Source organism: Typopeltis vanoorti, chromosome 5 (genome assembly GCF_054136105.1).
Source record: "Typopeltis vanoorti isolate ZY-2024b chromosome 5, IOZ_Tvanoo_1.0, whole genome shotgun sequence".
In the NCBI taxonomy this organism is placed as follows: Eukaryota; Metazoa; Arthropoda; class Arachnida; order Uropygi; family Thelyphonidae; genus Typopeltis; species Typopeltis vanoorti.
The window spans coordinates 98,417,538-98,431,166 of NC_143553.1; the positions used below are offsets into that span (position 1 = coordinate 98,417,538).

Sequence of the window (13,629 nt, forward strand, 5' to 3'; positions counted from 1 at the left end):
ATCTAGTGCAAAAAAAAAGGTGATAATCAATCACTTGGAGAATATGGAGGATGAGGGAGTATCTCCCATCCTAAAGCATATATCTTCTCATGGGTATGTTTTGCAGTATGAGATTTTGCATTGACCTGCAAGAATAGCACTTTCTTCTGATTAACTAGTCCTGTCTGTTTCTGAAGTAACACATCCTGCACACACACTCGTTGCATTGAGTAGATCTCAGCTGTAATTGCTTGGCCTGCAGTGAGAAACTCATAGTGGACAGTACCAGCTCCAATCTACCACACAACGCATAGTCTTCTGGGGATGAAGCGGTGCCTTTGAAGTGTACTGAATTGTTTCATGACAACCAATGATAAGTTTGTTTCCTGTTAGAGCACAAGATTCATGGCTCATTTTTATGATGTGAAAGAAGTAAAGAACAAAATGATAGCCAATGAAGTTTGTTATCTAATGATGCATGTGGGAGCCATTTGCTTAGTTTCCTCGATTTTCCCAGTTGATGCACATTAAACATTTGTGAAAGTCCTTGACATGTTAATGTTGAATTATTTTCAACAGTAGCATGTAATTCTTCATTGTTAATAATGGAGGGTCTTCCTCAATATGGTACATCAAGTGATTCATCACCAGAAACAATTTTTTAAACCATTTTAGTGCAGTACGTTCTGCTACTGCATCTTTTCTAAATGTCACGCATGGGATGCTTCCGAAGTCTTTGAACCGAATTTAAATTCATAAAGCAAACAAGTCTGAATTACACCAGATACAACTGACATTTTTAAAGGGTTCAAAGTCACAGAAAAGAGTACACACTAAGTTATAGTGCACCAATTGACTGACGTATCTGTGCCTACATGAAAAATTCTGCAAACCACTACAAAATAAAATGAATCAAACTATTGCTATGCTTCAGCAAGCCTTTAGGGACAATGCTTTAGGTAAAACACAAGTCTACCAGTGGTTTTTCCCATTTCAAAAATGGGAACATGTCAGTTGAAGACCAACCACAATCTAGCTGAGCTTTAACAAGCAGAAATGATAAAAGCAATCAAAAAAGAATTAGAGATAATAAAGGTGATATGAAAACTGGAGAAAAAGATATCCTTGATGTATGGAGTAATTATTTTGAAAAATTGCTAACACAGCGGTAAAAACAATCAACAGACATGCAATCAGGAATACATTCCATACTTGAAGTAGGAAAAAAAGCCATCAAAAGCCTGAAATGTGGAAAGGCAGCTGGAGTAGATGATATTTGACCAGAAATTCTCACGTATGGAGGTATAAAAGTCTTACAATGGCTGCACTGCATCGTTCAGAGGACCTGGACAGAGGGATGAATTTCAGATGATTTGAGTAGAAATTTCATAGTACCCATATGTATATTTATATAAAAAGGGAAAAAAAATTAAGAGTGAGATTTACAGAGGTATTTCCCTACAGAGTGTTCCTGGTAAGATTTATGCAAGTATACTTGAGAGATGGTTGAGAACGATTCTGGAAGGAAAGCTTGGTGTAGAACAAGCTGGATTCAGGCCAAATAGAGGTTGTCAGGATCAGATATTCACTTTAGGACAAATAATTGAGAAATCATGGGAATATAACAAAGATCTATATTTAAGTTTTGTAGATCTGGAAAAGGCATATGACAAGGTGCCAAGAGAAAAACTATTCAAAACACTACAGTTGTATGGTGTCAATAGGGCATTATATCAAGCAATACTTAGTCTTTATTTGAGTTGTAAGGCAGCAGTTAGAATTGAAGGAAGTACAGGATGATGGTTTAATGTTAAATCTGGTGTCAGACAAGGATGTACATTATCCCCTCTGTTATTCATTATCTGTATGGATTACATTATGAAGAAAAATGGTATTAAACATGATATCAAAATTGACAATGTTAATCTCGGCTTTTTACTTTATGCAGATGATGTTATACTTCTAAATAAATCCAGTACAAGTCTGCAAGATTCCCTGATTAAATTGAATAACTGTTGTAATAATTTAGTATCAAAATCAGCAATAACGAGAAAAAGAACAATGAAAATCTTAAGAAACATTGAAAATATCAACTGCATTGTGAATGGAGAACCTATGGAACAAGTAAAACATTTCAGTTACTTAGGCACAGTTGTTAGTGAAAATGGTAAATTAAATGTGGAAATAGACAACAGAATGAACAAAGCTGGCATGGTCGGAAGCCAACTGAATAAATTTATATGGAATAAGAGAGAAATTAGTCAAAACACTAAATTGTGTGTATAGAAGACAGTGTTTAAACCAATCTTAACTTATGGATCTGAGAGCAATGAGATGGCAATTTGGGATTTAGTCGACCAAAATATAAAATGATGGGACAACATGACAGAATTTTATACCGGCTGGGAGTTGCTTGGTTAAACAAGGCCCCTTTGTTTTCTCCAGGGAACCAGGGCAAATAGCAAAAAGTCAGCTACTGGAACAAATCCTAAAACACACCCCAAGTCAACATCACCAGAGTTCAAGATCAGTACTATCAACATAAGAAGCCTGAATGACAAAGAAATGGTGCTAGCTGAGGAATTGGATAGGTATCAGATCGACATAATAGGGGTGACTGAAACAAATAAAAAGGCAAAAACTGGTGATCTTTCTGAGCAATAAATACAAAATGTTATATTCAGGCAATGACATTCAAGGAAAAGGAATAGCCATAGTATTCAACAGTATATATATATATATGAGGCTAATCTTCTTGAAAGGCAGGCAGTCTCAAGTAGAGTGATGTGGGCAAATATCAGAATGGGGAAACTGGACAGTGAGATTTATTTGGGCCTGTGGTCCCATAGAAGGTTATACTAGGGTACAAGTGCAGGAATTTTTTTAGAGTTTAGAGAAAGCAATGAAACAGGAATACACAATGAAAAAGGAAAAGTTGATCCTTGTTGGGGATCTAAATAGAGAATAGGAAATGATGGTCAGAAATACAAAAATATTTTGGGAAAATTTGGAGAAAAGAGAGCAAAGTTAACAATAATGGCAAATACCTATTGGATTTCTGCTCAGGACATGGACTGGTTATTACTAAAACAATGTTCTAACATAAAAATGTGCAGAAATTCACATGGATGGAAGAGGCAAGGAATAAGAAAAGTCTCATTGACTATGTCATTGTTAATAGTGATGTTTTCTCCCTTGTGCAGAGGATTTGAAATTGGAAGTGATCACCATTTAGTCTAGAGCGGGATAAAAGTGAATTTCATATTGAAAAGAACATGTAAGAAAGTTTTAAAGCGAATAAAATAAAAGTTGAACAGCTCTCAGATGTGAACTGTAGACTAAAATACACAAACGTTATTCAAGAAAAAATGAAAGAGTTTGAGAACAGGAAGAAAACCTTGGAGATTCATTGGCAAGCCCTGAAGAAAACACTAATTGATTCAGCCAGAGAGGCATATGGTGAGGTAGTCTGCAAGGATAGAAAAATCAGACCTCCATGGTGGACACAGGAAGTTAAAGAGGCAGTGAAGGAAAAGTAGAAAGCATATCAAAAGTTCCTGGCAAATAAAGTCAGCTTGTGCTCTTAGAGAATACAGAGATAAATGTAAGAAAGCTAAACACTGTGGTAAACTAGCTAAAGAAAAGTCATGGGAGACTTTGGTAAGAACATAGAAAATAAATATCAAGAAGGTGGCAAGATATTCTGGAGGTTGTTGAAGAAGCTCAGAAATGGAGGAAAGAGTGCTGTAAAAGGAATTAGAGATGATAAAGGTGAAATGAAAACGGAAGAAATAGATATCCTTGAAGTATGGAGTAATTACTTCGAAAAATTGCTAAATGAAACAAGCAGTGATGGCGGCACAGTGGTAAAAAAAAACACTCATTGGGTATTCAGTCAGGAATACATATCCATGCTTGAAGTAGAAAAAGCCATCAAAAGCCTGAAAAGTGGAAAGGCAGCAGGAGTAGATGATATTTGACAGCAGGTTTTTTCCTCCTGCAAGCAGGCAAACCAGCCCCGTGAACACACGAGCTACAGCCACAGGATATACCTGGAGGCATAGGGCTAGTCACCTTATCCTGGACAGGTGCAATTTAGAAGAGCTTAAGTAAGCTCTGTAACAGGCCAGTAGGCTTAATACGTAGTAGGGAGAATACTATAGGGTGAGTATGAAGTTGGGTTCTAGTTATAAGCCATTTTTTTTCTTCAGATGCATCCATATCTTTTGTTAAACCATTACTTGGAAGGTGTGCAGTAATTTTGGATGGAATGTTGAATAAAGTCCTTCATGCTGATAAGGATAATTTTTGTGATTCCCACCCATGAAAGGTTATTAGTAAACATGTAGCACATTTGTACCATGGGTGGGCTTAGAGCAGACAGATGTTTGGATCAGAAGTTTATGATCAATTCATTTATTTCTAACAAAGTTCTCAAACCTCTGTAGGTTAAAATTAGTTTGAACACACTCTGGTCTACTTCTTGTTTAGTGCTTAGCAGTGCTTTTTGTAAAACATTCAATGCCTGTACTCATTCTTTTGCAGGAAAGAATTTAAAATTAAAACGATATGAAAACTAACAAATTATTTGCTTACAGTGGCTGCACTGCATAGTTCAGAAGGCCTGGACAGAGGGTCGAATTCCAGATGATTGGAGCAGAGCTCTCATAGTACCCATATATATATATATATATATATATATATATATATATAAAAAAAAAAAAAAAAAAAAAAAAAAAAGGGAAATAAAACTGGATGTGAGAATTACAGGGGTATTTCTCTACTGAGTGTTCCTGGTAAGATATATGCAAGTATACTTGAGAAACAGTTGAGAAGGATTGTGGAAGAGAAACTTGGTGAAGAACAAGTTGAATTCAGGACAAATAGAGACTGTCAGGATCATATTTTCACTTTATGACAAATAGTTGAGAAATCATGGGAATATAACAAAGATCTGTATTTAAGTTTTGCAGATCTGGAATTAGGAATTAGAGATGATGAAAGTTGTTTTAGAAATAGGATGTTTTGGAATAGGAATAACAAATTAAATATTGTAGCACACAGTTGATTAAGCATAAATTTATTGTACAAATATGCAAAAAAAATATGTAAAATGTTTGAAATAATTTTTAATAAAAATTTTATAGAGCAAATATCTTAGCAATAAACAGTAAAAAATGCAAATTTCATTAAGTGATTTGTTGGATACTAGGTAAACTTGTTAAAAGTTAATGAATATTACAAATTTCTAAATGTACCACATCTGTATGTCATGTCACTGTTAATAAAGGTGTCAGTACACCTGGTGTGCAATGTTGTACTGACACCATTGCACACCATCCTAAAAAAAATCACCACTGTTTCAGCTGATGTCTTTCTTATTCTATGCGAATGTATTTAACTATATTCCAACCATATCAGTTTTCCTTATGTTGTTATTTGTTTCCATATTTAATGTGCTATCTTTATAGAAAATTGTGCCTTAAATAGGTGAAATATTTTACTTATTTTATGCTGTTTTCTTTGTTCCTGATTATTTTTTTTCCTTTTTTTTTTTTAATTTTAATCTTTTTGTTGCTGACTTTCATACCAAATTGGTTATAGCAGTTATTCCATTTAGTTGAGTCCTGAAAATTTTTACTGGATTTATGTTGTATAATGCTATCGGGAGGCTTGTATCCAGCTATGGATGAACAAGGTAACATCATCAACATTAAGTAAATAGCTAAGTTGAATATCTCTGATTTTGATCAATGCCACTTTCCTTCATAATGTTAACCATGGATGATGAATAATAATGGAGATAGAATGCACCCATGTGTTACCACCCCTGATTTTACATCCATCTTCCTATATCTCCATAAATTCTAAAATATACTTATTATATATTGCTTTGAATAATATTCCATTTATACCATATGATTGCAGCATTTTGAATAGCTTTTCTCTTGGCACCTTATTATACATCTATTCCAAAATTTAGATTATTGTGATATTCCTATTCTTTTCTCGTTTGTTTTTTGCAAAATCAAGATCTGATAGTCTCTGTTTGACTTGATCCAGCTTCTTCTTCTTCAAGTTTCTTTTCCACATAATTCTTAGTTTCTTTCCCAAGTATACTTACATAAATCTTATCTCTAATACTTACTAGCAAAGTTCTTCTCTAATTTTTCACATTTACTTTTATTCCCTTTTTTTGTACATGGATGCCATGAGAGGTTTACTCCAGTCATCTGAAGCCCAATCTTCTGAATAATGAGTGTAGCCACCATACTTTTATACCTCCATATTTGAGCATTTCTGATCAAATTTTATTATCATGCAACTCCATGGAGACCAGAGATTATCATAGGAGGTGCATAACTAACCATTATTCACAAAATACATGTTGTACATATTCTTGAACTTATGAGGGTGGTCTGAAAAGTTCTCAGCCTAAAGATGAAATAAATGAATTTATAATTATAGAATTATATTTATTTTTATTTTTCAACATAATCTCCCTTAAGACTAATACATTTATTCCAGTGATGCTCCAGCGCCATTATCCCGTCCCTGTAGTGGTTCTCAGTAAGATCTGCAAAATACCCCTCTACAACTGCAATCACCTCTCGATTCAAAGAAAAATGCTAACCGAGGAAGTGAGGAAGAATTTTAGTTTTGGGAAGAGACAGAAGTCAGAGGGAGCCAAATCTGTGGAATAGGATGAATGTTCCAACAATTCATAGTGCAAATCCCAGATCCCAAAACACTTTTGTGGACAGGTTCATTGGCCTGATGAAAAATGATTTTTTTTCTTCTGCAAACCGGGTCTTTTCTCATGAATTTTTTCGCCTAGTCTGGTTAAAAGATCGGAATAATATTCCCCAGTTATTGTTTTACCCTTTTCAAGATAATTAATAAACAAAATGCATTTAGCATCCCAAAACACCGATGCCATGACCTTTCCTGCTGATGGAACCAACTTTATCTTCTTTGGCACTGAACAACCAGCTTCTGTCCACTGTTTTCACTGCTGTTTGGATTCTGGTGTGTACTGGTGAATCCAAGTCTCATCCATAGTAATAAATCAATGCACAAAATCAGTTTTATTCTTGTTAAAACGCTCCAAGCACTGTTCAGAGTTTTTCATGTGAGTGTGTTTTTGATCTGCTATGAGCCAGCGTGGCACCCATCTTGCACAAAGCTTTTTCATTTGCAATTCTTTGTGTAAAATATATTCTACACGTTCTTTTGAAATGCATATAGTCTCAGTGATTTCATGCACTTTGACTCGCCGGTCATCCAATACCATATCGTGCTCTTGATCAATGATTTCTGGCATTGTTGCACTTTTTGGATGTTCTTCACGTGGATCATCTTCAAGGCTGGTACGGTCACATTTAAACTTGGCAGCCCATTTCTTAATTGTCGAAAGCAAAGGAGAAGAATGCCCATAAACTTGTATGAACTTCGAATGAATTTCTTTTGCCATTAACCCTTCTTTTACAAAGAATTTTATACTCAATTTTATCCATTTCAAGGCATATAGACAACAATTTTGCTTCATACAGCTGTATAAAACAAACTACTTGATAGAATGACTTGCAATTTCACAAGAATACTTATGACAGATGTACCAACTTAGAAAAAAAAAATCTTGTCGATAGTGTTGCCATCTATGGTCGAGGCCGACAACTTTTCAGACTGCCCATATATTTACTGACAGAGCACTCATAATTACCTCTGGCAATCCCTTCTGTTCATTTTCCACTCTCCTTACATATAGTCCTCCTGTCTCTATAGTCCACACAATCTTTAATGCCTTCCCCTTGTTCCCCTTCTTGTTATTGATCCTAGTAACATAAAACTCGTTTTCTAGCATATCCCTTTACTTATCACAATTTTATTCACTTGCCTCTGGATCCTCTCCACCACTTCCTCATTACCAAGGAATCCAGACAGTTGTAAATGTCTCACCTATGGCTGCATCAGAGCCTTATAAAAGGAAGAATAACCTTCATTAGTGTTGTCAACTGTTTGACATTTGTTTCATTAGAAGCCAAGTTATAGTGCCAAGAGTGACAGTGTTTTGACGAACGGTTGGTAGTCATGATATTCTTGCCATATGTGATGAATTCTCACTATCAGTCGCTTCAAAGTTTCGAGATAAAACTCACACCATTGACCATTTGGCCAGGTGGAACGAATTCTTTGTGGATAATGCCCTTGGAATCATAGAAACAAATCAGCATTGTCTTTACTTTTGACTTCTCCAAGCGACTTTTTTTGTTTCGGATGCCCCTCTTCTGATGGTCTCCACTCAGCACTCTGGCACTTTGTTTTAGGCTCATACTCAGGACATCATGTTTCGTAACCAGTAACGATCATTTCAAGGAAGTTTGAGTCCCTACAATAGTTTTATTGAGGTCCTTGCAGTGTTCAATTCAATACATTTTTTTGGTCGTCGGCAAACTTGTGGGGAACAAATTGCAAATTCAATTTACAAAGGCCCAAACTCTTGGTCAAAATGTTGTGCACAGTTGATTTTGGAATCCCCAATTCATCTTCAATCAATCTCATGGACATTTTTGAGTTTTCTTTGAAATCACACACTTTTTTGGATGTTAGCTTCGCTCAGTCCAGTTTTTGGACAGCCCAGCTTTTCATCGTCCTCAAGCGTCTCACGACTACTTTGAAATTGCTTAAACCACTCGTAAACTTGAGTACGGGATAAGCATTCATCACCATATGCTTTTTGAAGCATTTGATGAGTTTCTGTAAAACGTTTACCAAGTTCAACACAAAAGTCAATCGCAGCTCTCTGTTTGAAACGCATTTTCCATGTTTGTCAAAACACTGTCACTCTTGGCACTATAACTTGGCTTCTAGTGAAACAAATGTCATAAACAGTTGACACAACACTAATGAAGGTTGCCGCTTTCGACAACAAAATGCAACAGGTGGCGCCACTACTTTCTTCTATTTTTGAAAAGTTTGGTTTCTTTTTGGACAAAGGGTGTATAATAAAAAGTTATAATTAAACAGTATGGTCCTTGATAATAATAATTTCCCAAATTTTTAAAGAGATGCTTATACTTATGGAACCATCTATGTAGTAATTTTTTTTTTCATATTTACGAATTTAAGGACACAAAACACACGTGTTGAGGTGATTATTTTACTTATTATTAATAAAATAACACTTGACGTTTCGACCCCTGTATTGAGGTCATCATCAGAAGCACTTTAAGATTACAAAAACCAGTTATTAAATCTACCAACTATTACTTGCCATAAAGGATTGAGAATCACATTGATATTCTGATTTTTTGGTTTCAAAAAGACATCTTGAATTTTGTCTGAATTGTCATTAAGCTTAACAGAATGAGCTTGTGGATTTTGTGATCTCTGCATCGCTAACAATTTGTCCATATCTTAAATAGCATCAGAATACTGTTTTGTTTTTGTTGACTTTAAAGAGGCTGATCCTATCATGTGTTCCTTTAAACAAGCAATATCTCCACCTTCATATGTCTGTAATTTTCATTTTTATCTATGGATCAGTATTGGTGCATTTATGCAAGTGAAACCATGCATAATGTGAATCCAGTCATGATTGAACTCAACTATAGCACATGCCAACACCAAAAATTATTAAAGTATACGAATACAAATACACAACACGCCATATTCAATAGTAAACAAAGTGAAACTGAGAAAGGTATATGCATGTACCACATGGGTTTGTCAGCCTTGTGGAAGATGTTTAAGTTGCATGTGAGTAATGTAGGCATGTTAAGTAAAATTTTTTCAATGGCCTTTTCAGGATAATTTGTGTAAGTTTGTTTTTGCATGAATGAATAAATAGCAAGCCTTTCACCTCATCACTTGCTTATTGCTCTTTATGCCTATAAGGTGCATGAGGCCATGAGTTTTAGTGTGCCATCCTCTTCGGTCCAGTGCTACTTCTTTTGGTCTCCTCCAGCTCGACCATCCTAGTTTGTTTCATTCTTCGATTACCATCTGGTGGCATGTCATTTTGGATCTTCTCCTCTTCCTTTTACTATCAAGCGCCCATGTTAATGCTGTTCTTGTGTTTTCCGATGTTGGCATTCTCAATACATGGCCTATCCATATCCATCTGCATTTAACTCTGTTGTAATGAGTTTGGTTTTTGTTTTGTTATGTATTTCAATATTTGAGATTTTATTTGGCCAGTAAATTTTGAGAATTCACAAAGATATTTTGTTTGGAAGGTATCAATTTTATTTTCTTGTTTGGTTAATTTCCATGATCCACTTTCATAAAGTAGCAGATTTAACAGTTGAATTAAAAATTTGCACCTTTAAGTTTGTTTTTATATTGGGTGGTTTCCAAATTGTCTGTAAATTTTAAATGCGTAGCATGATTTTTTTTATTCTTATTGCATTGTCCTCGTTGGTACCACCTTCCATGTTGACAGTTTGCTCCGACGTTATTGAAGGTGTTTGTCACTTCTACTTGATTTCCATTTATAAGGATTGGGTCATTCTTTTTACTGTTGATTTTTAATACTTTGGTTTTCTTCTCATTGATGTATAAGCCTATTTGTTGAGCAGTTTCCTCTAACTTTGTTGTCTTAATTTTCATGTCTTCAAATCCAGATGGTAGTAGTACAGTATCGTCAGCATAGTCCAAATCTTCTAATGTGGTGTCAATGCTCCATTTTATTTCAGTTTTCAGGGTATGCCGCATTATCCAATTTATGACAATGATGAAAAGTATTCCAGACATGGCACAGCTTTGCTTAACACCAGTTTTGATGTCAAAACTTTCAGAAATTGTTCCATTTAATAGAATTTGTCCTAAACTTCCATCATACTAATCTTTTATGATATTTATTATTTGTCAGGATTTTGTCCATAGACAATTGATCTATGCTGTCGAATGCTTTTTTGCAAAATCAATAAAATTGAGATATATAGTTGAATTTAGTTCAAACACTCTGGGCAATTATGTTTCTAAGAATAAAAATTTGTTCAGTGTGCTTCTTCCATTTCTAAAACTTTCTTGTTCTATTTCTCAGTATTTTCTCAGTGCTGTTTTTTATTCTATTTATTATGATTCTAGTGAATATCTTTCATGGTACTGACAATAGGCTGATTCCTCTCCAATTGGTGCAATCTGTAAGATCATCCTTTTTTTGGAATTTTGAGTATTTGTGATTCTTTCCAGTTACTCAGAACATTCTCAGATGCCATATGAAATTAAACAGTTTATACGGTATAGTTGCCGATATTTTTAGGTCAGCTTTGAGCAATTCAGCACTAGTGTTATCATTTCCACTTGCTTTTCTATTATTTTAGACCTTGATTACTTCCATGATTTCTTGCTCTGTGATCTCTCCCATGTTTACATCAAATTTGAATTCATTTAGTATATCTCTTTGAAAGGGGACTCAATATTTGGATTTATAGAATTGTGTTTAACATTTAATAATTCTTCAAAGTACTCTTTCCATCTTTGTTGGACTTCTTGTTCTTGAGTTAGTAGTTGAATGTTTTTATCTTTAACCCCACATTCATTCTTCTGGTATGTTCCTCCAAATTGCCTTATAATTTTATAAACTTCTCCAAGATTTCCAGTATCATTTGCTCTCTGAGCAACTTCATCCAACAGCTGATAGTAGTTTCTCTTGTCATTTCTGGTGGAGCGCTTCACCATCTTATGTACTTCTTGGTATTGCTTCTGATATTCTCCACATAATCTTTCCAACTTGGAGTTATTTATTTTCTCTTTTATCTTCTTCCTTTCTTCAATTAGTTTTTATGTATTTCCTGTAATCCATTCTTTGTGTGACTTCCACTCTTATAATATCTTCTGCAGTTTTGTTGAAGACTTCTTTACACTTTTCCCAGTTGGCTTCAATCTTATTTTCCTCATCATTTTTATTTGATTCTTCCAAAACTGAGAATCTGTTCTTCAGTTCATTGGTAAATTTCTCTTTTGCTTTCTTTTCCTTCAATTTATCAATATTGTATTTAATTTCTTATTCTTTCTTAGTTTTGAATTTCTTGCTAGCTTTAATTTAAGTACTGTGGTTAGCAGAATATGGTCTGAAGCTACATCAACTCCTCTTTTGACCCTTACATCTTGTAATGTCCTCTTGAAAGTATTACATATAGCAATGTGATCGATCTGGTTTTTTTGTTTTTCCATTAGGGGAGATCCATGTTATTTTGTAAATTTCCTTATGTTTGAAGATACTACCTCCTATGATGAGGTTAATTCACACAAGGATGTAAAAAGTTCTCCATTTTCAGTTTGTTTGTTCACCACTCGCTTCATTTCCTATAGCATGTTCATCATCTTTCTTTCTTTTTCCTACTTTAGCAGTCATGTCTCCTATCAAAATTAATAAGTCCTGTTTCAGAACTTTTATCAATCACTTTTTGGAGTTGATCATAGAATTGGGCTTTCTCCATTTCTTCAGCATCATTCGAGTGTGCATATGCTTGTATGATAGTCAATTTCATCAACCTCGAGAAAAATCTAGCTTTAATTATTCGATTATTTACTAGGTTCCATTCCAGCAGACTTTTCCTTGCTTTCTCACTTACAATCACTGCAACTCAACAATATATAACACTGTAACGCAAATCAACATAGACATTCATTGGTGGTGACTTTAATGCCAAAATAGGATGTGGAAAAGAAAACAAAAAGTGTATAGGACCACATGGCCTGGGAGAAAGAAATAGAAGAGGAGAGAAATTAGCTGAATTTGCTGCAGCTGAACAACTCTTTATCATGAACACTTTTTTCAACAAATTCCCAGGAAGAAGATGGACTTGACAATCACCGAATGAAGACACAAAAAATGAAATTGACTACATTTTAATAGACTGTAAAAGACTGGTACAAAATGTTGGTACAATAAGCGAAACATACTTCAACATAGATTCTGACCACACTCCTCAGAGCCATTATAAGAATAGACCACAAAAAAGAACAACATATCAGGACAATATCAAACCACAAAAGACAACCCAAACAAATAGACTACCACAAGTTCAGGAAGCATAGAAGAGACCGAATGGACTATTAACCACGTCGCTGTCAATATGGATAAAATACATCACTCCTCTACACTTCGTATCCATCATATGTTTCAATGTAATATTAATTGGATTACAATTTTAATATGCACTTCGCATCCATGGTAACCTGGATATATATATGTCTTGGCTGGTTAGGTGGTTAAGAACTGTTACATTAATGATGACTATATTGACTTTATTAATAAATTCAACGAGTGCAAGAAAAAATCAGAAATTCCTGTGAAACAAAAGAAAAGAGAACGACTCTTATCTCAAACTATAAAACTACTGAAAAAGAGAAAAGAACTGAAGAAATCTGAAGAAAATTTCCTAGAATACAAAATTATCTGTAAGTTACTAAGGAAAAGAATTCCAGAAGACTACAAAGCTTTCAGGTTACAAAAACTAAGAGAAGTAGTGCAGGCAAAAACCAGCCTGAACAAATTAGAGAAAGACTTAAATTTTAAACAGCCAATTCCATCTGTTTTACAGGATCAAAATGGAGAAAAACATACTAATAGAAAAAGGATAGAAGAAATTGTGCAGAATTTTATAATGATCTCTATGCAACTAAGTGCAAAGTTTCAGA

The 13,629-nt window shown here is 34.5% G+C and overlaps 1 protein-coding gene across 1 annotated transcript in view; it reads left to right on the forward strand.

Annotated features, from left to right (window-relative positions):
* CysRS-m (cysteine--tRNA ligase-like protein, mitochondrial) overlaps nt 1-13,629 on the forward strand; it is a 200,489-nt gene that overhangs the window by 93,648 nt on the left and 93,212 nt on the right. The window lies entirely within an intron of this gene.